General features: G+C 38.9%; 1 long non-coding RNA gene across 4 annotated transcripts in view; it reads right to left on the reverse strand.

Moving 5' to 3' along the window:
- LOC103350576 (short coiled-coil protein B) overlaps positions 1–25,648 on the reverse strand; it is a 52,277-nt gene that overhangs the window by 11,817 nt on the left and 14,812 nt on the right. For 2 of the 4 annotated variants that reach the window (XR_007908935.2, XR_007908934.2), the window contains exons 1-2: positions 5,894–6,046; positions 2,843–3,213 (exon numbers count right to left, since the gene is read on the reverse strand). This is a non-coding gene — a long non-coding RNA (short coiled-coil protein B). Of the gene's footprint in view, positions 1–2,842; positions 3,214–5,893; positions 6,047–10,761; positions 10,955–11,531; positions 11,723–12,333; positions 12,475–14,998; positions 15,146–16,412; positions 16,468–25,648 lie in introns of those variants that run through there. The other 2 variants (XR_007908937.2, XR_011387806.1) reach the window with 2 other exon arrangements.

Raw genomic sequence — 25,648 nt, forward strand, 5'->3', positions numbered from 1 at the left:
AGCAGAGACATTTAAAAAACAAGATTTATTAGAGTCAAAGACCTCCAGCCAGAGTAGCATGGAGGGGGGCTTCCGAGAGAGGAAAAAAAAAAAGACAAAGGACCCTGTGACACTGGTGTTTTTAAGTATAATTTCAAAGGAAAACAAAACTTGACAATCAGTTAGCAGGCAGAGACAAAACCCATCAAAAGACCTGATTTATAATCCTTTATCCTATCTGGCATGCTCATGATAAAACAAAAACTCTCCAGAAGGGTGGGATAGGTAACTTGTTTTCACAATAGACTGTGAGCTTGGGAGGGGGCAATCCCCACTGCCTTGCTATTCTCATGTTTATTTGGAGATTCCTGAGGAAGGAGGATGACATTTTGTCCTTGCTAAAAATAACCTTTTGGGGGGAAGCGTGCATTCTACACCCTAAATTGCACTGGGACCACCCTGACTGCCTAGTAACCAATCTGACTCCTCACACTAATGCAGAAGTAAAGACATTGGCACTACTAAGGCTAGAAGGATTGTATGTTGTATACAAGAATGACATGAGTCTTGGGGGGACAGGGGTAGAATGCTGTGATAGGAATCCCAAACTCATCAGGTGTTTGAACCTCAAAGTCATAAGATTAATATAGGCAGAGAGCTCATGAGTGATGAGAAATTGAAGCCTGCCAGAAACACTTGCAGTTATAGCAGCCCACACCACCCAAACACTATTCCTTCCATTCAGACACAGCTGCCAAGGTGGTGCCTGATAGATTATATCCAACATGGCAGCAGGCTTAGCAAACTCACTGCTCATGATACAGCTGACTTTCAGTCCCCATCATGCACTAGATGCCACAACACTTCCTAAATTTAACATGTGCCCTGCCACTCCATTTGTACCAGATACCATGACACTTCCAAGATCTAAAAAGAAAAAGAAAAAAGAAAGACAGAAATAGGGCATTGGAATCATTGTTGTGGTATAGCAGGTAAAGCTATTGCCTGCAATGCCAGCATCCCATATGGGTGCTGGTTCAAGTCCCAGCTGCTCCATTTCCAATCCAACTCCCTGCTAATGTTCTGGGAAAAGCAGAGGAAGATGGCCCAGTTATTTGGGTCTCTACCACCCACTTGGAGATCCAGATGAAGCTCCTGCCTCCTGGCTTTGACTTGGCCCAACCTGGCCATTGCAGCCATCTGCGGAGTGATCTAGCAGATGGAAGATCTCCTCTCTGTCCCTCTTTGTAACTCTGAATTTCAAATAAATAAATAAATCTGGGGAAATAAAAAAGAAAGAAATAGAGAGCTGGGCATGGAAATGGATGGTACTCAAGCCCTGTCCTAAACTGTGCCTTCTTTGAATATTCAATTAAGTACCACACCAGCCACTACATCTATTCTATGAAAGGATGACCCCAAACTTTGTTAATTGTAGCTCATTCTTGCCCACATAGGTTTTGCAAGTGAGTAGTATCCCTTTGACTCTTGCTTTCTTGCTCACTTCTATCTGTGTCTCCTCCTTGAAATCTTTCACTTATGTAGACAAGAACCTAGACCAAGTCTATTTGAAGGCCTCCCTCACAACAAGATGATGGTACAAAGAGGGTGGAAACAAACCAACTATGGTTTTTAGGAGTTACACCTAGTGGGAGATCCTAAGTAACTGAGTCATGCCCTCAGAAGGTAATTCTTATGAGAATAGGTGATTCTTTTTTTTTTTTTTTTTTTTTTTTTTTTTTTTTTTTTGACAGGCAGAGTTAGACAGTGAGAAAGAGAGAGACAGGGAGAAAGGTCTTCCTTCCATTGGTTCACCCGCAAATAGCTGCTACGGCCAGCGCGCTGCACTGATCTGAAGCCAGGAGCCAGGTGCTTCTTCCTGGTCTCCCATGCCGGTGCAGGGCCCAAGCACTTGGGCCATTCTCCACTGCCTTCCCGGGCCACAGCAGAGAGCAGGACTGGAAGAGGAGCTACCCCGGGACAGAATCCGGCGCCCCAAGAGAATAGGTAATTCTTATGAGAAAAAGTCTAGATTGGACCCAACTTCTCTCTGTGTGTTTCCTGCCTCACCAATCAGTCCTTCCACTGTGCATGCTATTATTGCCCTTTACCACCCTCATCAGAGCCCAACCAATGAAGCTACACAGTATTGAACTTGAACCTCACAAACTATGAGCTAAACAGTCCTTTTTTACTTATGAATGCTATTTGCCTCAGGTATTTCATTGTAGTATAGAAAAGCTGACCAATACAATCATGCTATCATTAATCACAAAAATGTTGGAATGACTATATTAATATCACACAAAGTTAATTTCAGAGCAAAGTATTTTTTTAAAACAGTTTTAAGTTGCAAATCAGAATTGCAGTACAATTTAACATTAGTAAATTGGGTCATGAAAGAAGATAAAATATTTGCAGTTTGACTACTATATACTTATACAGCTCACACCATTACTTTGCAAATGTGAAATCATTCTTTTTGTTAAGGAAACAGAAATGGGAAGGAAGAAGCAAAGAAGAGGCACAGCATGGGAGACAGGGTACATGAAGCTGTATATTCAGTACATGATTTTGGTCACTCTTACACAATCTAGTGGTTATTTTCTTGTATACCCTATATATAGATAGTGTTAAACCTGTAAATCAAAGCAAATTAATAAAACATTCATCAAAGGTCAGAAATTTATGCAATTCTAGTTACAAAACTTTTATGATACATTTGCATAGATTAACATAACACATAAACTTGGAAATTTCCTATTATGTAGTTAATTTTATTGTAACTTTTGACACCTATTCAGGTTTTAAGAAAAACAAAAGCTCAGCCAAAATGCCATAAAATAGAAATATCAATCCTTACGTTCTTTTGTTTTTTGTGTAGTGAAAAACATGGGAACTTGACATGAGGTTTCTTAAGTAGTGTCTAGGCACTTGGTTTTCTGATTTTAGCTTCATATTTTCTTCCTTAACTGTTTCTACTCTTGCAAAGAGATCTTCAAGCGTGTGCTGGAGGTCCAAGACTTGATGAATAAGTCGTGTTTGCTCTTCCAGTTCCACCTGATTTACAGCACCAACTGCATCTGTGTCAGCACTCATCATCTTGGTTAACAAACATTTGGCCCTTGCATGCAAAATTCTTGATGAATCCTCCTCTATTTGAGGTGCCTGGAAGGGGAAGGATCAGGAGAATTGGACCAACTGGCACCAGCAGCTCCACCACAAAGAATTTTACTAGAGGGAAAAAAAAAAGAATTTTACTAGGTAAAGAATGTCATTGCACAATGATAAAGTGGTATGTCACAAGGATAATATACACCTAAATGTTTATTTATCTAATAACTGAGCTTCAAAATAGCATACCACAAAAATTAATAGAACTATAAGGATTAAATAAGCAAGTTCTTAAGTATATTCAGAGATTTCCATACCATTCTCTCAAATAGGAAGGTAGAAAATCAGTAACAAATTAAAATGGGGCGGTAAGCTACAGTTTAAGTGCTAAATCTATCTCTCTAATTCTCATTTTGTAGCCAACATTATATTGAGACTGAGATAAGCTCATTCACTTATGTAGAGTCTATGATGACTTCACGTTGTAACAGAAATGTTGGATTGAAGTGGAAATGTATAGCATTAAGTGCCAATGTTTTGTACTGAATGAAAATGAAAACACAATGTGTCAAACTTGGTGAAACACCACTAAACTAGAACTCAGAGGGAAACTTTAGCACTAAGTGCCAATAAAGAAAAGAAAAAAAGATCGTTAATAAATGACTCCAGTTTCCACCTCAAGAATGACAGCAATGTGACAGAAACTCCAGGACCCATAAAGAGAAACATATTTACCATTTTATCTTTAGAGAAAAGTTTAAGGGTGGGAATAGTGGTACAGTGAGTTAGGGGGATGCTTGTCATGCCTGTATCTCATATCAGAGTTTGGGTTTGAGTCTCAGCTACTCTGCTTCTGCTTCTGATCCAGCTCCCTGCTAGAGTGCCTGGGAAGCAGCTGATGACAGATGGCTCAACTACTTGAGTTCCTGCCACCTATGTGGGAGACCAGGACGGAGTTCCTGGCTCCTGGCTTGCACCAGGTCCAACCCAGGCTGTTGCAGCCATTTGGAAAATTAACTAGAGGATGGAAGATATTCTCAATCTCTCTCTGAGATCTCCAAGAGAGAGAGTTAGAGAGAGAAAGAGACTCTGCCTTTCAAATAAATAAATAAATCTTTAAAAGAAAAAGGAACAGTTTACTGGTACATGATAGTGAAGATTATAATATAACCACTTTGGTACTTTGACCTAGTAGAATTTTATTGAATAACACCATTCAACAATAGCAGAAAACATATCTTTTTTATTAAGAATGAATGGAACACTAGCCAAGAGAGTCCATATTCTGGTCACAAAATAAATCTCAGTTAATTCAAATGAGTTAAAAATCATACAAAATATGTTAACTAATTACAATAAAATTAAATTAGAAAAAAGTATTAGGAACATTCTTAAACATTTGGAAACTTATTGTTATACAAATAAATAACTCATCAAGTAAAGAAGAATCCTAAAGAGAAATAAAAAATTATTTTGTAGTGTATGTGAAAATCACAATATATCAAATACAAGAATTACTTAAGAAGACAACAGAAAAGATCTCCAATAAATTACTTTAGCTTCCACCTTATGAAAGTAAAAAGATTAGATCAAATTAAGTCCAAAGCAAATAGAATAAAGGGAATGGTAAATATCAGAAAGAAACAAATGACATAGGAAACAGAAAAACAGTAGAGAAAAATCAATAAAAAAAAAAAGCTAGTTCTTTGAAATGATCGATCAACTTGATAAAACTCTAGCGAGACTGATCAGGGAAAAGACAGATGATACAAAGAAAGCAATTGTCTCACAATAGAATCTACAGTTATTAAAGGATAATAAGGAAATATTGTGAATTCTAAGTCTATACATTCACAACTCAGATGAAATGAAAAAGCAGTAACCATGAAAATCAGAAATTACTAAAGCTAACTCAGGAACAAATCTTATATCTTATACCTACTAAAAAATTAAATCTGTGGTTAAAAATCTTTCCATAGAAGCTGGTGTTCTGACCCAGCAGGGTAAGCCACCACTTGTAAAGCCAGCATCCCATATCAGCTCCAGTTCAAGTCCCAGCTGCTCCACTTCTAATCCAGCTCCCTGCTAATGATGCTGGGAAAGCAGCAGAAGATGACCCAAGTGCTTGGGCCATGGTCACTCATGTAGGAGACCAGGATAGTGTTTCTGGCTCCTGGCTTCAACCTGTCCCAGCCCTGGCTCTGGTAGTCATTTGGAGAATGAAGCAGTGGATGGAAGATTCTCTTTCTCTCGTTCCCTTATCCTCCACCCCCATCTCTCCTTTTCTGTGTAACTCTGACTTTCAAGTACATAAATCAAGGGAAAAAAAAATCTCCCATAAAGAAAGCCCCAAGCCACCTTGCTTCACTGGTAAATGCTACCAAACATTAAAGAAAGAAATAATATCAATTCCACACAAGCTTTTCCAGAGAATTAAAATGGAAGAATGTTCTGATCACTACTTTTCACTCTGTTGTTGAAGGAGGAAACTCTACCCAGAATAGTACAGGATGGCCAAACACACAACATCCAACGCTGGCAGATGAGATTAAGGGCAGTTTATCACTCACATATACTCACAACCACAACCTGGGGGAAGACAACACTATGTGCCACAAAGGGCCACAGGAACTGTGGGAGGCAGGATTTGCAGTAAAAACAAAGTACATTGACTGCTGTTGCTTCCTATAGAAGGGTGTGATTACCTTGTTTGAATAATATACTTGGTTGGTAAGGGAGGAAATATGCAAGGTTGAAGGCTGGGTGAAATTAAGTTAGTCCAGGTAATTAGAGAACTTACTGGGCAGAGAACTTTTCCTATTGGGTAGGGGCATATCTGGTGAAAGCAAGGGAACTCAAAGATCAAAGATGTCAAAGCAGCTGACGGAATTTCAGGTCTTTCAGTATAAGGCAACGCATTCCAACTCATTCTATGACACCAGCACTACTATGACACAAAAGCAGACAAAGACATTACAAGAGAAGAACACTGGCAACTAATATCTCTGATGAACACAGGTTTTAAAAATTCTAAATGAAATTAAATAAATTAAATGCAATACTATATAAGAAGAACATTACATCATCTTTCTAAAGTGTGGTTTATCCCAGGAATACAAGGCTTATTTAAAATTCAAAAATCAATCCAAGTAATTTACCATATCAATAAATTTTAAAGTATGTTTCTCTCAGTAGAGAAAGCATTTGACAGGGGCTACAGCTGTGGCACAGTGGATTAAGCCACTGCCTGCAGTGCCAGCATCTCATGTGGCACTGTGAATCACTGCTGCTCTACTTTCAATCCAGCTCTCTGCTACATGCCTGGGAAAGCAGTGGAAGATGGCTGAGATACTCCCAATTGTGGGATACTGGATGAAGCTTCTGACTCCTGGCTTCAGCCTGCCCAACCTTGACCATTGTGACCATCTGGGGAGTGGACCGTGACTGGAAAATCTCTCTCTCTCTCTCTCTCTCCCCTCTCCCCTCTCCTCTCCTCTCCTCTCTCCTCTCCTCTCTCTATCATCTCTCTTCTCTTCTCTTCTCTTCTCTTCTCTTCTCTTCTCTTCTCTTCTGTCTCTCCCTCTCTCTCCTTTCTCTCTCTCTCTTCCTCCCCGACCCTGTAACCCTGTCTTTCAAAAAAACTAAGTAAATCTTTGAAAAAGAAAAAGAAAAGGCATTTGACAAAATCCAAAATGTAATCCTGGTTAGAAAGAAAAATTCTTAGTAAACTAGAAATAGGGAAATCCTCAGACAACATAGAACATTTATGAAAAATCTACAATTAACAGCATAATTAATGGTGAAAAGTGAATGCTTCCCCCATTGTGTCAGAAGGGAGAGAGATTTCACTTTTACCAGTTCTGTTCAAGAAAAGTTCTAGCCAGAGTGAAATGCAAAGAAAAAAAACAAAAGGCACCCAATTTGGAAAGAAAGAAGTAAAAATTATCTTTATTAGCAACTGAGTAGCTAATCTATAGTAAAGTCTATAGACTAAATAAATTTATGTAATGAATTTACATGATATAGAAATAATACACAAAAATTTTGTTTTTACACATTAGTGATGAACAATTAGAAATACCACTTAAAATAGAATAAAACTTACAAAAGACATAAAATATTTGTGTAAATAAAGCTACAAAATATTGCCAGGGAAAATTAAAGAAGATTTTAAAAAATAGAAAATTGACCATAGTGATGAGCTAGAAGACCCAGTATTGTCAAGATGTTAATTATCTCAAATTCATCTGTAAATTCTAGGTGAACTCTATCAACATCGCAGTCTTTTTTGGAGAAATTGGCAAAATAATTCTGAAATTTACATGAAAGTGGCAAGGACTAAGAGTAGTCAAGGCAACTTGAACCAAAAAAGAACACTATTGAAGGACTCATTGTACCTGATATTAAGACTTAATATAGGGCCGGTGCCCTGACTCAATAGGCTAATCCTCCACCTGCGGCCTCACAATACTGGCATGTCATATGGGTGCCAGTTCAATACCCAGCCACTCCACTTCCAATCCAGCTCCCTGCTAATGTGCTTGGGAAAGCAGTGGAATATGGCCCAAGAGCTTGGCACCCTGCACCCACGTGGGATATCCAGAGGAAGCTCCTGGCTCCTACCCACTGCAGCCACTTGAGGAGGGAACCAGTGGATGCAAGATCTCTTTCTTTCTGTCTCTATCTCTTCCTATCTCTGTGTAATTCTGATTTTCAAATAAATAAATAAATCTTTTTTTTAAAAAAAGACATTATAAATCTAGAGTTATCAAGAAAGTGAAGTATTGGAAGCAAGCATTGGGCCTAGCAATTAAGACACTTGTGTCCCACATCAGAGTGATTCCTAACTCTGGTTCCTCACTCTAGCTTCCTGGCAATGCAAATTCTGAGAGGCAGCAGTGATGTGCTCAAGTAATGGGGTTCCTGCCCCTACAAGGGAGATTGGAATTGTTCCCGGCTCCTGGCTTCAGCTCTGACCCAGGTTCAGCATTGCAGGCATCTGGGGAGTGACCCTGCAGATGGTTGCACCCTGTCTTTCTCTCTCTCTCTTTTTCTCTCTCTCTCTTTCTCTCTCTATGTGCCTCAAGCTAAAAATGTTTGTAGAGTGTATTATTGCCACAAAGATAGTCAAATAAAACTTAATAGTCCATACACACATGTGAATAACTGATTTTGACAAAGACATAAAGGCAATTCAGTTAATAAAGGAGAGTATTTTCTTTTTTTTTTTTTTTTTTTTTTTTGACAGGCAGAGTGGACAGTGAGAGAGAGACAGAGAGAAAGGTCTTCCTTTGCCGTTGGTTCACCCTCCAATGGCCGCCGCTGCAGCCGGCGCACCGCGCTGATCCTGGCAGGAGCCAGGAGCCAGGTGCTTTTCCTGGTCTCCCATGGGGTGCAGGGCCCAAGCACCTGGGCCATCCTCCACTGCACTCCCTGGCCATAGCAGAGAGCTGGCCTGGAAGAGGGGCAACCGGGACAGAATCCGGCGCCCCAACCGGGACTAGAACCCGGTGTGCCGGCGCCGCAAGGTGGAGGATTAGCCTATTGAGCCACGGCGCCGGCTCTAAAGGAGAGTATTTTCAACAAAGGTACTGGAATGATTAGACAGCCACATGCAAAAAAAAAGTACCTCAATATACCTCTCTCACAGTGTAAAAAACCAACTCAAAATGCATTATTGATCTAAATGTAAACACTGAACAGTTAAACTTCTAGAAGAAAAAAAATGTTTCTACCCTTCCAGTTTCTTAGAAATTATGTCAAAAATACTGCATTTAAGAAAATAAACTGATAAAATGTGCTTAAGTTTAATTAAATTCCCCCTTTCTCAAAAAAACACTGTTGTGAGAGTGAAAAGATAAGCCACAGATTGGGATAACATGTATGCAAATAACATATACAGGATATTAAGATAATCGAAAATGAATCTTGATGTGAATGGAAGGGGAGAGGGAGTGGGAAGGGGGAGGGTTGTGGGTGGGAGGGACGGTATGAGGGGGGAAGCCATTGTATCACATGAGTCGTACTTTGGAAATTTATATTCATTAAATAAAAGATAAAAAAAAATAACATATACAGGATAGAAAATTTGCATTCAGATGGTATAAAGAACTCTCCAAACTCAATAGTAAAAAAATAAACAATCCAATTAAAATTGGCAAGTGCTTTGTCCAGATTCATCACCAGAGAAAATCACAAATAGGGCAGGCATTTAGCATAGTGGTTCAGATGCTGTTTGGGGCACCTGCATTTTATGTTTGAGTGCATAAGTTCAAGTTCTGGCCTCACTTCTGAATCCAGCTTCCTACTAATGTGCATCTGGGGAGGCAGCAGGTGATGCTTCAAGTATGTGAGTCCCTGTCAGCCACATGGGAGACCTGAATTGAGTACCTGGTTCCCAGCTTTGGCCTGGCCCAGTCCTGGCTACAGAAGGAATCTAGGGAGCAAGCCAGCAGATGGAAGATCTTTCTCTATCTCTGTCTCTGTCTCTTCTCTCTCTTTCTGTCTCCTTGCCTTTCAAATAAATAACAATAAGTACATTTAAAAATGAAAAACAAGCATATGAAAAGATGATCAATAGTATTAATCATTAGAGAAGTGCAAATTAGAATCATACAGGGAAGGAAATAATTGAGGTTATTTTTGCAAACAACCTAACAGGATCATTATTATCCCATTCATTTAATTATGCGATGTTTCAGTCAGTTGCAATTATTATCCTTATTGATATTCAAATTGCTTGTATATTGGTTATTGTTTCATTTGTGTCCTCATTATTCAGTTTTTCCTAATTAGTTTTTCTAGAATTCATTCAATTCCATTTTATTATCAAAATTTTTGTTTTGTTTTGCTTTGTTTAGCTTCCAGATATAAGGGAGAGCATGTACTATCTGTCTTTTTTGTCAGGCTTGTTTCACTTAATATATTGTCCTCTAGTTCCATACATTTTACTATAAATTTCAGGATGGTTGACTAGTAGTCCATTGTATACATATATAGCACTTTCTTTATCCATTCACCTGACGATGAAAGACTTGGTTGATTCCTTATCTTGGCTATTGCGAATAGTGCTTCAAGAAACATGGTGGTGCAGGTATCTCTTTGATAGAATGATTTCATGTCTTTATTGATACCCAATAGTGGAGTTGCTAGCTCATACGGCAGCTCTATTTCCAGTTTTTTAAGGAACCTCCATACTGCTTTTATATAGTAGCTATACTAATTTATATTCCCATAAACAGTGTATACAAGTTCTTCTTTCTCTCCACATCTTTGCCAATATTTGTGTTTGATATAAACATTTTAACAGGGGCTCAGTGATATCTCATTGTGGTTTTGATTTACATTTCCTAAGTGACTAGTGAAAATCAGCATTTTTTGGTGTATTTGTTGGCCATCTGTATTTCCTCCTTTGAAAAAATGTCTATTCAGGTCCTTTGCCCATTTCTTAAGTGGAAAAGCTCTTTCTTTGTTATTGAGTATTTTGAGTTCCTTATATACTATGGAAATTAATACTTTTTTGGACAAGATTCTTGCAAATATTTTCTCCCATTTTGTTGGCTATCTCTTCACTCTGTTGATTGTTTTCTTTGCTATTCAAAAAAGTTCTGAGATAGAAATTCATTTATGTATATACAATCACCTGATTTTTAAAAAAAATTTCTTTACCTGTTTGAAGGGCAGAGAAACAGAGAGAGGGAGAGATGTCCATCTGCTGATCCACTCCCTGCATGGCCGCAAAAGGGTCTGGGCCAGACTGAAACCAGGAGGCAGGAACTGCATCCTTGTCTCCCATGTGTATGGCAGAGAACCAGGTACTTGGGCCATCTTTTGCTGCTTTTCCAGATGCATTAGCAGGAAGCTGAAATCGAAACAGAACAGCTGGGACTCAAACCAGTGTTCCACTATGGGATGTCAGTATTGCAAGCAGCTGTTTAATCCACTGTGCCACAATACTGGCCTACGGCCCACTGATGTTGGCCAAAAGTGCCAAGAACAAACATTGGAGAAAGGATAGTCTTTTCAATAAATGGTGCTGGGAAAACTGGGATACATATGGAGACAAACGAAATTAGACCCCTACTTCTCACCATATGCAAAAATCAACTCAAGATGGAGCAAAGAGATAAATACTTCAAGGCCTTGGTATAAGCAATTTTTTTTTTTTCAAGAAAGTTCCAATAGCTCGGGCAACAAAATATTTGGAGAGTGTGATGCTATGATTTTGTGGTAATCCCCCCACATCCTCTAAGGCTGGAAACTACATGTCTGAGAATCTTCTTCTCTATGAAGTGGTTTTCATTTGCACAGATCTCATCCAAATTTGAAAGTTAGAAGTGGAAACAGATATTCCGTGGCTTCACAGTCCTCTCCATGAGTTCTCAATTCCCTCACGGTAGGTAGCTTGACAGCTTCTCAAACTCTGCTCAGAGGCTTACCTTTGAAACCAGTGCAAGCTTTGGGCTAAAGTCACTAGAGATGTGATTCTCTGGCTTCCTTCTCAGACTTCCCACACTTGTGTATACTCAAATGTTATAATAAATCCTTTTATTCTTATAATAATTGTCATATTTCTTCGCTTGTCTGAATCCAAGTTGATAAAGAATTTCTTCAGCGTGGCTCCTGAGTCCTGTGACATACAACATTATTGTCTTTGGTAACTCACTTGCTTTGCAGTATAAAAGGACATTCTAAGGTTGTTTTGTACTATTCCTGCCCAAGAACCAGAATTACCTATTTCTTCAGGAACTTCCAGTTTTTAAAATCACTTGGAATAATTCCTCTCTGACTATATGATTTATTAATAATAGCTCCTAGGCCGGCGCCGCGGCTCACTAGGCTAATCCTCCGCCTAGCGGCGCCGGCACCCCGGGTTCTAGTCCCGGTCGGGGCGCCGGATTCTGTCCCGGTTGCCCCTCTTCCAGGCCAGCTCTCTGCTGTGGCCAGGGAGTGCAGTGGAGGATGGCCCAGGTGCTTGGGCCCTGCACCCCATGGGAGACCAGGAAAAGCACCTGGCTCCTGGCTACAGATCAGTGCGGCGCGCCAGCCATGGCAGCCATTGGAGGGTGAACCAATGGCAAAGGAAGACCTTTCTCTCTGTCTCTCTTTCTCTCTCACTGTCCACTCTGTCAAAAAAAAAAAAAAAAAATTCTAGTATATTTCCAAGAAACTACCAGTCAACACCTTGCAGGCTTCCTGGACCCTCCTTTCCCTTCCCAAATACTTCAAGTTAGTCATCACCTTGATGAGCCTTTTACCAGTCACCTGCTCTGTTTCTCATTCGTATCTCCCAAGTTCAAGAGCTCATCATCTCTCATTTGGTCTCTCTCCATCCAGTTTTGCCAAGTACAATCTTTCACCCATAAAAATTGATGAAGTTGCCTAAAAAAAAAGAATTATTTTACTTATTTAAAAGCCAGAGTTAGAGAGAGAGGCAGACACAGACAGAGAGAGAAATCTTCTATCCACTGGTTCACTCCCAAAATGGCTGCAACAAATGGCCTGGGCTGGGCCAAGCCAAAGCCAGGAGCCAGTAGCCAGGAGCCAGAAGCCAGGAGCCAAGAGCTTTTTCCCAGTCTCCCACATGGGTGCAAGGGCCCAAGCACTTGTGCCATCTTCTGCTGTTCTTTCCAGGACATTAGCAGGGAGCTGGATCAGAAGTGGAGCAGTTGGGATTGAACCGGGGTTATTGTCTTTAGCTTAGAGCCTAGCAAAGTTCTGGAATAAATATTGTAAAAACTTAGATAATTGTAGAAAAATGGATGGATTTAGAGATATCTAGGGAATTTTTCTGTTTCATTAGGACAATTATTTAAATAACATCCAGGAACTAGAATTTAAGATCCAAGCTACTAAAGTTTCCACAAAAGGCCCATTAAGGGGTAGACGTTTGGCATGGTGATCAATTCCGTGCTTGGGATGCCATATCCTATATAATAGTGCCTAGGTTCAAGTTCCAGCTCCACTTCCAATTTCAGTTCCTGCTAAAGAATACCACAGGAGGCAGTTAGTGGTGGCTCAGGTGCTTGGGTTCCCGCTTCAGCATGGCTGTTACAGGCATTTGGGGAGTGAACTGGCAGATGTAAACGTTTCTATCTCTCTCTCTTTCTCTCCCCTCCCCTCCCCCTCCTATCTTCCAAATAAAAGGAAAATAAACAAAAAAATATAAGATCTATTTATTTATTTGAAAGGTAGAGTTAGAGAGAGAGAGAGAAGGAGAGGGGGATCTTCCTTCCACTGGTTCACTCTCCAAACGGCTGCAATGTTCAGGCTGGGCCAAATCAAGGCCAGGAATCAGGAGCTTCTTCCAGATCTCCCACATGGGTTGCAGGGACCCAAGTAATTAGGTCATTTTTTGCTGATATCTCAGGCACATTACCAGGGAACCAGGGGCTGGCATTGTGGCACAGCAGGTTAAAGGCACTGCCTGTGCACTGGCATCCCATACGGACACTGGTTCGTGTCCTGTCTTCTCCATTTCCAATCCAGCGAAACAGCAGAAGATGGCCCAAATGCCTGGGCCCCTGCACACATGTAGGAGACCTGGAACGAAGCTCCCAGCTCAACCTAGCTCTGGACATTGCAGCCATCTAGGAAGTGAACCAGCCATCTCTCTGTAACTCTGCCTTTTAAATAAATGAAGATGAACACAAAGACGAAGATGAAGAAGAAGATAAAGGGGAAGGAGAAAGAAGAGGATGAGGAAGAGAAGGAGGAGGAGGAGGAGGAGCCAGAACTTAAACCAGCACCCATATGGGCTGCTGGTGCTATAGTCGGAGGCTTAACCCACTACACCACAGCACCAGCCCCCAAAATTTCTAAATAAATTAATAAAAACTCCATTAACACTGTAACACTTCCTCCCAATGTCTTAACAATGAACCTGAAAAATACTGAGGTCATTTACTAATATCCTTACTATCAATTTTCTCACACTGCTCCTATGTGACTTGATATCTCCTTTGGATTTTCATTATGCATATGAAGGAGAAAAGATAGAAGAGAGTATTATAGCATGTGGATAGGAACAGAAAAGAAATAAGGAGCCAATGTTAGAAATGTCATCTTCGTATTTCATTAATTTACCAATCACTGTGGCTGCTAATCATCATTGTGGGAAGATTCGAAGATTCAGACTCATCTAGCACTGGTAATTCCTACCTAATTAGAACCGCTTCCTTAACACCTGTATTCACTGAAAGTGAAACTAACATCAAGAGTGCTTTTGAAGAAAGAGGAGGCAGGGAGGAAAGAGGGGGAGGAGAAAAAGCAGCAGCAACATGCAGGCTGAATTTTTAGAGGGAAACAGTGTAAGATGTAATCATTAGTAAGAGCTAATAATAATTTTTAAAGTGTTTGAAATGTATTCACTTTTTAAAAAAGATTTATGTATTTATTTGAAAAGCCAGGTTAGACAAGGAGAAATCTTCCTCTACTGGTTCACTCTCCAAATGGCTGCAACGGTTGGGGCTAGGCCAGGCTGAAGCCAGGAGCTCCATCCAGGTTTTCCACATGAGTGGCAAGGGTCCAAGCACTTGGGCCATCTTCTGCAGCTTTCCCAAGCACATTAGCAGGGAGCTGGATTGGAAATGGAGTAACTGGGACTTAAACTGGTCCCCAAATTGGGATGTTGGCATCGCAGGTGGCGGCTTCATTCGCCATGCCATAGGCCAGCCGTGAAATATGTTCTCTTTTTACTCCTGTTTTCAGCTTTTAACAGATTCACTTGTCAATCATATGTTATTTAATTCCTAAATATCATGGAAGATTAAAATGCACATTAAAAGCAAACATGTGGATAATGCCCTCAAAGTATTTCAAATGAATCTAAGATGATTTGAACCCTCCCCCACCACACACACACACACACACACACATGCACTCATACAAGAAGATAAGATCATACCAAGTATTGTTCTTCCAGGAAAAGCCTTGAAAAACTTTGGAATACATACAGTAAGAGTGCACGACACTGGGGCCAAAGTAAGTGTAGCTCTGAGCAAAAGTTGGCCGCAATGCAGCTGTTACGTGACACCCAGTAGTTCTGTGGTTTCTGTGGAAAAAAAGCAAGCAGTGAGCTCAGAAAAGTATCCCCACAGTAGTCTATTTTACATAAATACGCTGGTTCCAGACATTTAGTTCTAACCACAGGGTGAAAAAGTCAGTATTTTTATTAATGTATGATTAAAAGCTGAGATGTAAGCAATCATAATCACACCACAACAAACCACACGTTTTTCATAAAATGTCTCCAATTTTCATATTGGCAGGCTGAGTATCTGTAACTGGAGAAAGTTTCATACTAAAGAAATGCAATCTTTCCACTATAAACTGTGGTGATTTAAATTGATTGTGATGGATGAGTAGCTATAAATTATTTGCTACTTTTTCAAATGCAAATGACCACAGCTAAACTTAAAAAGCGTAATTAGGGAGGTCCTTTATGTTTTACTAAATCAATGTGCTTCAATATAAAAATAAACATATTAGATGGCAATGGAGAACACTGCCAGAATAAGCCAGGCATAAAAAGCAAATGCTGTCTGATCTCACCAAATCTGGGATCGAAAAAAGTGGATCTCAAAGAAGCAGAGTAGAAAGATGGCTACTAGAGACTGGGCAGTGGGGTGGCAGGGGGAAAATGGGGGTTAGGGATGGATGGGGAAAGGGTCCAGAGTTTCCGTTAGAGTGAAGGAATAAGTGTTAATGATCTATTGCACTGTCGTGACCACAGCTATTAATACTGTATATTTCAAACTTGCTACAAGAATAAGATCTTTAAAGTTCTTACCAAAAAATGTAAGTGTGTGAGGCCATGTTAATTAGCTCGAATTGGGGGAGAGCAGTGCCATGACACAGTAGGCTAAGCTTCATATGAACGCCAGTTTGGGTTTCAACTGCTCCTGTTCCAACCCAGGTCCCTGTTAATGTGCCCGAGAAAGCACTGAAAGATGGCCCAAGTACTTGGGCCGCCACACCCAAGTGGGAGACCTGGAGGAGGCTCCTGGCTCCTGGCTTCAGATCTGCCCAGCTCTGACTGTTGCGAACACCTGGGGAGTGAACCAGAGGATGGAAAACCTTTCTCTCAGTCCTTCCCTCTGTCTGTAACTCTGCCTCTCAAATAAATAAATAAAATCTTAAAAAAATTAGCTCGAATGAATCTTCCTATAATTTGCATGTAGATCAGCAGATTATATTGTACTCTCTAAATATATACAATTATTATTTGTCAATTAAAATATATTTTAAAAGTAAAAAATATATTGTGTTGGTGAAGAATGCTTTCAAAATGACATGAGGTTTTTTCAAATGAGTCTTACCTTTGTGTGTTGAAAATATATGCTTCAGTCTTCTTGATGAATTTAGCTGCATAATCTACAAAGATACAATGAATTAGTGGGGTGTGAATTCTTAAATTGTGGTGTTCTGTAAAGCATAACACACTGAAGATGGAAAATGCTAACTCTAAATGAGTCAGAAACCACTCACAGATTTGCTAAAGCTAAGAAACTACAGAGGAACAGCACAATCAGCACTTCCAGATCTGTGATTTACCAAGGTAAAATTGGTCTGTTTGGTAAACTATGAAGGGGTCAAAGAGGTCATGGCAAACATTTGCATTTTTCTTAGACTATGAAATATGCCATGTTAAGCCAGTGAAAGTGATAGTAAAAAAAGAATCTATAGTAAATATATATATATATTTAATAATCCTAAATTTATTCCACTGCACACCCTGATGGGACTGAGAATAGGAAAAGTAGAGAACGCTGCAGAATGTTAGTACAACTCCCATGGCATCACATGGAAAATGATCAGACTGTGGTCTTCTGGGCTGGAATTTCTACTTAAGTAAATTACACACAACATACACTCATTTCTTTTTTCTAGTCCTGGTTCTCCTGCAGGCAGAGGACAAGATGGAATTAGAAATGCCTGAGATACAATGAGGATATCACTTGTGCAAGAAAAGGAGCAGAGGGAGCAAGAGCAGGCAGAGAGAGTTAGTAGTCCACAACGGAAGCCTGACTCCTGCAGATGAAGAGAGGGAAGGAAGAAAGATTGTGGAGGAACAGCCTCAAACTACAGCACAGTGCTGAGAAAGTCTCAGCTCAGGGAGGAGCTCTGGTGCATACACTGCTCACAGAGTTGTTTCAAATTGAGAGGAAGCTGCCCTGCTATATTGCTATATTTAGTCATCTACTACCCTTGTGTGTCATCTCCCCAGAGAGCTGATTGGAGTTTGCACGTCCTGTCTCATAAGGAGAGATATAAGTAGCACCTTTCTATGGTCGCCACATTTTGCATTCAAATTACAAGTGGGCCTGTAGCTTACTTTCTACTTAGTAATAACAATGCAGGCAGGAATTTGGTGTAACATTTTAGAGACAGCTTGGGACACCTGCATCTCCATATGAGAGTGCTTGAATTCAAGTTCTGGCTCCACTTCTGAATGCAGTTCCCTGCTAATGTGCACCCTGGGAGGCAGTAGATGATGGCTCAAGTAATTGGGTCCCTGTCAACTACATGAGAAACACAGATTGAGTTCAGGCTCCTGGCTTCTATCTGGCCCAGCACTGGCTATTATGGGCACATGAGGAGTGAACTCAACAGATAGAAGATTGTTTTCTTTCTGTCTCTGTCTCTGTTTCTGTCTTTCAGTCTCTCTCTGACTTTCAAATAAAATGATATAAATAAATAAATAAATAAAATTAATAATATGGCTTTAGAAAGCCAAATAAAATATTATCTCAGTTTATCTCAGTAATATGACATGTTGACAATTTGGTCTTGCAGTTACTGTGAAAATAAATGATGCACAAGGGAAAAAATACTATGATGCACAAGGAAAGTTTTCCAGGAAATGCAACAAGATCATCTACAATGAAATACGAATTAAAATGACAACAAGTTTCTCAACAGCAATAGCAGAAACAAGGGGACAGCAAAGTGACATTTTTAATGCACCAAAGAAACTTTAAGTTGGAATTTTGTATCTAGGCAATTATGTAAATATGTAGGTAAGATGGAGATGTTTTCAAGTATATGAGGCCTCAGAAGTTGTACCACACAAGGCCAATATCGAAAACACTCTTGACGGCAGCATTCCAGGAAGAGATGAAGAGTTAACAACATTTATTGTTTCTTATAAAAGCACTATCAAAAGGGGAAAAGGCAATAAAAAATGAAAAAGATCCATCCATAAGTGTTCTAAGATGAACAGATAATACCACCAACATAACTGGAGAGTGACAGAAACAATGATAGGGGTTGAGAGAGTGCTAAGTATTGATCTTATACAAAGGAAACATATCCATACTGTGTTAGCCTGGGTTTTCCCAGGTCCTGAGCCAAGGATTGGAGTACAAATGTTTCATTTCAATGGTGATCCCAAGAAGCACCGGTAGGGGAAGGCAAAAGTAAGACAGGGAAGGGAAGAAAGGGAATCTGGGACATGTTAATGAGTGGGTCATCACTTAGGATGATAGCATTATATCCCACTGGAGCCCTCTGGGAGATGTAACACATGCCTCAGAGGTGTTCCACTGCAGGGATAGGAAAGCTAAAATGTTTGCCTACCATCTCCTATTGTCCTTGGTTAAGAATTGTTTCTATGGACAATTGCTCTTTGAAGTTCTATTCTGTGTCCTACAGGACCAGTCACCCACTTGAGATGCAGGAAACTCTCTAAGGATCACAGAGAGTCTGAATATGATTGCTGGAATGTACGGGAAACATAATTGCACAGGGGATATGGTTCTAACTGCCACGTATTACCCCTTATATGACACAGATCTACTTTTGTTCCATATTAAATTCCTTCTGTGTAGTCACTAGTCAGTTTAAATTTAAAATTTAAAAGGAAATTGATAAAATACTAGCAATAGGAAGGTGCTGGGATGAACTGCAGCCTCTGGTGGTACACTTGGTCCCAAGGCTGTGGTTGCTACTCATCATTTTACTGCTCCAGCAGCTCTTGTATATTCCACTCATCATCGGCCAGCACTTCTCCCAGCCTAGGTTGCTTCACTTTAGTGAAACAAAACCAAAAGCTGGTTCTTTGGGAGGACAAATAAGATAGGCAAGTAAATAAACATGTAACCCGTGACTCAGAACTCCACTCTTGGTAACATGCCCAGAGACAGTCTTATACAAGCCCACAATGAAACACATCCAAGTTTATCAGAGCACTGTTTGTGAAAGTGGGGATTTGGAGACATCTTGGTTGTCGATCACTTAGATAATGAAAAGATAAATTGTGACAATTCATGTCATAGAATATTATGAAGTACTCAGAAATTATTAGATATAATCAAAGCCTCTTGAAAATATGCTAAGTAAAAACAAAAATAACAGCAAAAACAAAAATTGTGTAATAATACTGTGTACTTTGAAAATGCATGAATACAAAGGAAACATTATGAGACTTTTAGGGAAACAAAAATATTTTAGGAATATCCTGGGGCAGAAGGCAGGGGAGCAGCTATGAGAGGGAACAGGATTTGAAGAGGAAATAGAACAATATTAAATGATACAAAATCAAGTATGAAAAGGCCTGTACTAAAAAGAGAATGTACTATGCACCAAAAGAGTGAGAATGACCACTATTTGCACCTGAAGTTTAAAACAAATAGTGTTACATTACTATTAGCATTTAATTACATGACATGGAAATTGTATTTTATATAACACAAAGACCATGTGCTTTCATGGAATCAAATTATCAACATCTGTCTTTGAAAGATTTGGAGATTTTCTTTCTGATTCAGGTTTCCTGTGGGCTTTCTTATGCTTCCTCTCTGAGCAAAGATTGACCATAATTCACAATTCCAAAGGGACTCAAATATTTATCCAATTTAAAATGCTATCTATTATTTCCATACCAAATGAGTTAATTAAATAACATACAGTGAAAAAAGGTCAATAGCATGATGCATAAGTAGAAAACATTAGATATCTAAACAAAATATATTTCTTGGCCGGCGTCGCGGCTCACTTGGTTAATCCTCCGCCTGTGGCGCCAGCACCCTGGGTTCTAGTCCAGGTTGGGGTGCCGGATTCTGTCCCAGTTGCACCTCTTCTAGTCCAGCTCTCTGTGGCCCGGGTCCTTGGGCCCTGCACCCGCATGGGAGACCAGGAGGAGGCACCTGGCTCCTGGCTTCAGATCTGCACAGCCCTAGCAGCCATTTGGGGGGTGAACCAACAGAAGAGGAAGACCTTTCTCTCTCTCTCTCTCTCTCTGTCTAACTCTGCCTGTCAAAAAAAATAAAAAATAAAAAAATATATTTCTTCTATGTACCAAATGTTCTAGACAGATATTTCTAGATTTTTAAATTCTTGGCATTTATTCATATAATCAGTATGTAATTTTATTTAGTAAACAGCAAAATAAACACCTAAAAATAGGTACTTAGTGGAATAAAATAGTCCCAAATTGCATTAGACTGAATTTATTATAATTATTTTATAAATTTCATGGCAAAACAGGAAATAAGGGAGAAATACTTAAACAAATCTTAAAATGTTCTAAAAACAATGAATTATCTGATCTTAAAATCCTCACTTTATATTTTTATTGTTTCAATTTTCTTTTTTACTTTGAAATATTTTAATGTCTTTATTTTAAAAAATTTTTTTAAAGTTTAAAAGCAAGATTTATTTTAAGCAGGCACCTCCAGACAGAGTGGCATAGAGGGGGCCTCCAAAGGAGGAAAAACCTGAAGGGGCTGGTGGTGGTAGCGTTTTTAAGCACAGTTTTGGAGAAAAAAACTTGACAATCAGGTTGACATTCTGTTACAAAGCAGGGAGAAAATCCATCAAAATACCTAATTTCAAGCTTTTGCCCTATCTAGCTTGCTCATGATAAAACAAAAAAGCCATCAGAAAGGTGGGATACCTAATTTAATGATCTCTAAAGTGTCTGTATCTTGAGAAATTTTTAGGTCAGTATTTAAATACTTAAAAAATTAACTTTACTCCAATAACTATGAAGAGCCTCAGTAGAGATATTATTCATCTCTGTTTTGGATACTTACAAAACATAACAAACTATTCATGCATTCTCTTTGTTTTGACTGATAATACCTTTGGCCTAGCCCAATCTTATTTTTGTAAAAAAAAATAGACATATTTAAGTTTGGTGATCAAGTTTAGAGAGGAAATAGAATAAAATCTTCCTTTAGGGAAAAGTAATTGCCTCAAAGTAATCTTTAACAAGTCATAACATAGCCTATGAAAACCATTTGCTAAAAGAACCATTTGTATTGAAAGTATAATTTATATGACTGAGTATACTGAGGAGATAATTAATACTCAGCACTTTTGAATAAAGTACCAACGTACAGAATCACATCATATCATTTTCTTTAAAATACCCTTCACTGAATTCTTTTCTCTGGAAGAGTAACAGGAAAGTTCAGGAGGCAGGTGGTAGGGTCTGGAAGCTGAGTGGGTTTTGCCCAAGGTGTGGTGTTTTTGTTTTGTTTCTGTTTTTGTTTTTCCTAATTCCTTGTGGGACTCTTACTAGGCTTCTGGCTGAAAATGTGTCAGGAGATGCTGTGTGTCCGCTGACTTTTAGAGCTGTTGCAGATAAGATGTGACTATACATACATTTAAGTTCATGTCAGTAGATGGCTTAGTGGGAGTTCGTTCTGGTTAGTTTCACTTTCAATTTCTCATGATGTAATGGCCCAGTTTGGCAATGTCTGTTGCACTACTGGCACCAACAGCTCAATTTTACCTTCCTCTAAGTTTCCTTAACAAAGAAGTGGCATCTAATACCTAGCCTTTAGAACTTGCATATCAGAGGTTTATACTAATTCTGCATGTTTAATTTACTTGAGGATTCCTATTCAGGTTTGATTTTACAATATGTTTCTTGTTCTCAACAACTCCTTTCACTGTGATTTTCAGAAAACAATGCGCATCCTATCTCACTCCCTGCTTGTGGGGACTCTCTCCTGCTGAAAGCCACATCTGTCACTTCTGTAACTTAGGAACTTTCCTGCATTTTGTTTTCTGTGCTTATAGCTGCCATGATTTAGAAATGAGTCCTTTTAGTGCCTCAGGTGTGGAGCTATGTGGTTCTATTTACCAGACTTAACTTTTAAATTCCTCCTTGACCTGTGAGCTCCTCAAGTCCAGAAGTTGTATCTTAGCCATCTTAGCCACTACCTATATTAGAGCTGAAATAAGACAAGGACTCAGTAATTGTTTAAGTGAACAGAACAAGAAACATTTTGATATTTGAACCTGGGAGAAATTTATGGTCAAATTCTCCCCATACTGTATGTTATAATTATTGTCAAGTTATTTCATGGCATATACTTTTTATTATATACTTGCTACCAATCTCACAATAAATTAAAAATTCATTTTTTTAAATGAGGGATGGGTGTTTGATGTAGAGGTTAAGATGCCACTTGGAACACTTGCATCTAATATTGGAGTCCTGGGTTCATGTCTCGGCTCAACCTCCAGTTCCAGCCTTCTGTTGTACACACCCTAGGAGATAGCCGTTAATGACTCAAGTAGTTGGGTCTCCGCTACTCATGTGGGAGACCCATATTGAATTTCAGACTTCTGCCTCCTTTCTCTGTCTACCAGTCTGTCTCTCTACTTTTCATAAAAGAAAAACAGCAAATCCAGTGTTCAGAAAGTTTCAGTAACTTGCTGAAAGTAACATAGTATAAGTAGCAAACCTTAATTCTATTGGGAAAGTCTTAGTTCTTCTATCTAAATCTAGATGATAGAAGACAGATATAGAATTTCTCCCAATCCCAATAAAGCACCAACTGTGGAAGCAGGAATATAATTGTTTAGAATAAGAAGTTGTTGGCTCTTAACTAATGAAGCTTGAATTCCCATTCAACAGACATGAAGGAAATTTAGTCCTCAGATTGGCCTATAGTCAGTCAAAAATAGAAAGGAGGAGGAGCAAAATGGAATGTAGAGGAAATACAATTTTATCTAGAGTTAACACTTAAGAATCCATAAAAAAGTACCCAAGATTAGAAGGTCTGATTTTATATACTATCTTGCCAATAGACCACAAACCAAATAAAACTTCAAAGAGAGAGAGAGAGAAAGAGAAAAACCTATTTCCAAGAATCTTTTATCCTCTTGTTCTGGTTGTCTATTGCATAACAAATTGTCCCAGGATTTTGCAATATCAAAAAAAAAAAAAAACTTCATTACATTATGTCTCACAATTTTGTGGGTGAGGAATTGAGCAGAGCTGAGCTGAAAGACTTCTGCTCCATGTGGGATTCATTGAGATCAGTAGGTTATTTACAACTGGTGGAAGGGATGGTCAGGAAGTTGTCCAAAACCTTTCACTCACTTAACTGGCACTTTCATGGGAAAGTCTAGAGGGCTGGGTCCAGCTAGAACTGTCGGCCAGAGCACCAACATGTGACCTTTCTAGAACGGTAGTTTTAAGAATTGAATTTCTTACATGTGATCCTGGGCTCCCAGACACTTTTTAAGAAACTGAAAGTGGAAGCTGCCAATTTCTTTCAGCCTTGTCCTGGAGATTGTTCAAACTTTTTTTTTTTTTCACCATAATCTTTGTTGGTCAAAGGAGTCACAGAGCCCTCTGTGACTCAAACTAAGGGAACATAGATTTTCATGTCTGGATGAGAGGAGTGTCAAAGAATTTTAGGTCATTTTAAATCTTCACACAGCTCAGTTATCTCTCAGTAGTCCTTGCTTTTAGGTGATATCCTTCCATACATTTGTTTCAAAACCCAAAGGAAATAAACATTTTTATTCCTCTGTTCTCAGATTACTGTGTCCTATATTCCGTATCATGTTCTGCCTCACAGTATGGCTACTGTACTGCATATAGTATGTCACTACTTCTAAAATTTATACTAAGATATTTGTTTGTGCGCCAGTAAAAATCGTTTAGGAAGAAATTCCATAATACAGTGCTGATGTTATGGCATACTGAGTAAAGTGGCTGCCTACAACAGTGGCATCCCATATGGTTATGTTCAGTTTGTGTCCTGGCTGCTCCTCTTCAATCAGGCTCCCTGCTAATGCACCTGGGTAAAGTAGTGGAAGATGGTGCAAGTGCTTGGGCCCCCTCACCCACATGGAAGACCTAGATGAAGCTCCTGGCTTCTGGGTTTGGCCTGGCCCAGCTTTGGTGGCTGCAGCTATCCAGGAAGTGAAACTGAAGATTGAAGATCTCTCTCTCTCTCTCTCTCTCTCTCTCTCTGTAACTCTGACTTTCAAATAAATAAATAAATCTTGAAAAAAAAAAAGAAAAAAGAAATTCAAAAATGCCTATAGTTACTCTTCTTCTTGGCCTCTGCTTGCTTAAATTCGCTGGATTCTACTCATCCAAGAGCAGGTGGAATGGGATACCATAACCAGCATCTCAGCATGCACCAGAATTTTTCTCATTATTATTAAGCCAAAAAGGATTTGGGCAACCATATAGACCAAACTTGTCATTTTTCATAAGTAAAAACTGAGATTTAGAGCAATTTATATGAAGTCATCTAAATCATGCAAATGATTCATAGGCAAGCCAGAACTAACACCTGGGGCTCACTGATCTCTTTAGATCTATTGATGGCATATATATATATATTCTGTTGGTACTTTTTCATAAGAAATTTTATTAGGAAAATGCAAAGGAAAAGTTATTTTAAAATGCTAGTTAGCAAAATCCAGAATATCAAACCACAGAAACTACTGAATTTCCAAATGTATATTTTTTAAAAACTTAAATGAAACTATTAATCATCAATCAATACCCATCAATGGCTCAGTCTAAATGGTATTCATGCCTTTTGTTTTTTTTAAAACTAACTTTCCCTTCCTCAGCCCTGTTTCTCATTCTTTTCTTACACTATAAATATGTATAAGTTTTATCAATCAAATTAATAATAGATAAATGATAGAAAACAGGAAAACTAGAGAGTATCAATGAAGCAAAAAGTTGATTCTTCATAAATAACAAAATTGATAGGCTTTTAACAAGACCTACTATGAACAGAAGACTAGATACAGTTAACTAAAAACAGGAATAAAACAGAACATCACTCAAACCCTAAAGAAATGAACAAGATTATGGGGAAGCATGATAACCAACACCAATTTAGGCCTACAAACTAGAACTTTTAGAATTTAGGTGAAACTGACAAATTCCTAGGAAGACACAAAGATCACATCAGAAAAAAATAGACCAGCAACTTCATAGGCAGTAAGCATGGGTGATTCATCAGTAGCAATTGGTTTCAGACACACACACACACACACACACACACACACCTCAGTATACAACAGAACTCACACATAAATAAAAAATATTAAGAAGAAATTAATTCTTTCTCAAGTACATAGAGTTTTATGTGGGACTAACTGGTTAATGATCTAGAATGAAGGGAAACCTTAATTTTGAAATTTCTGATATAGTTTTACAAACTTAAGAATATACTTCCTCAGTTCCAGATCCTTTCTAAATCTATTTGTTGTCTGCAATGATGAACAAATGAGATTCATATCTAAGCAGAATTTTCCTTTGCATATATTAAATGTATTG

The sequence above is a fragment of the Oryctolagus cuniculus genome, chromosome 4, assembly GCF_964237555.1.
Source record: "Oryctolagus cuniculus chromosome 4, mOryCun1.1, whole genome shotgun sequence".
In the NCBI taxonomy this organism is placed as follows: domain Eukaryota; kingdom Metazoa; phylum Chordata; class Mammalia; order Lagomorpha; family Leporidae; genus Oryctolagus; species Oryctolagus cuniculus.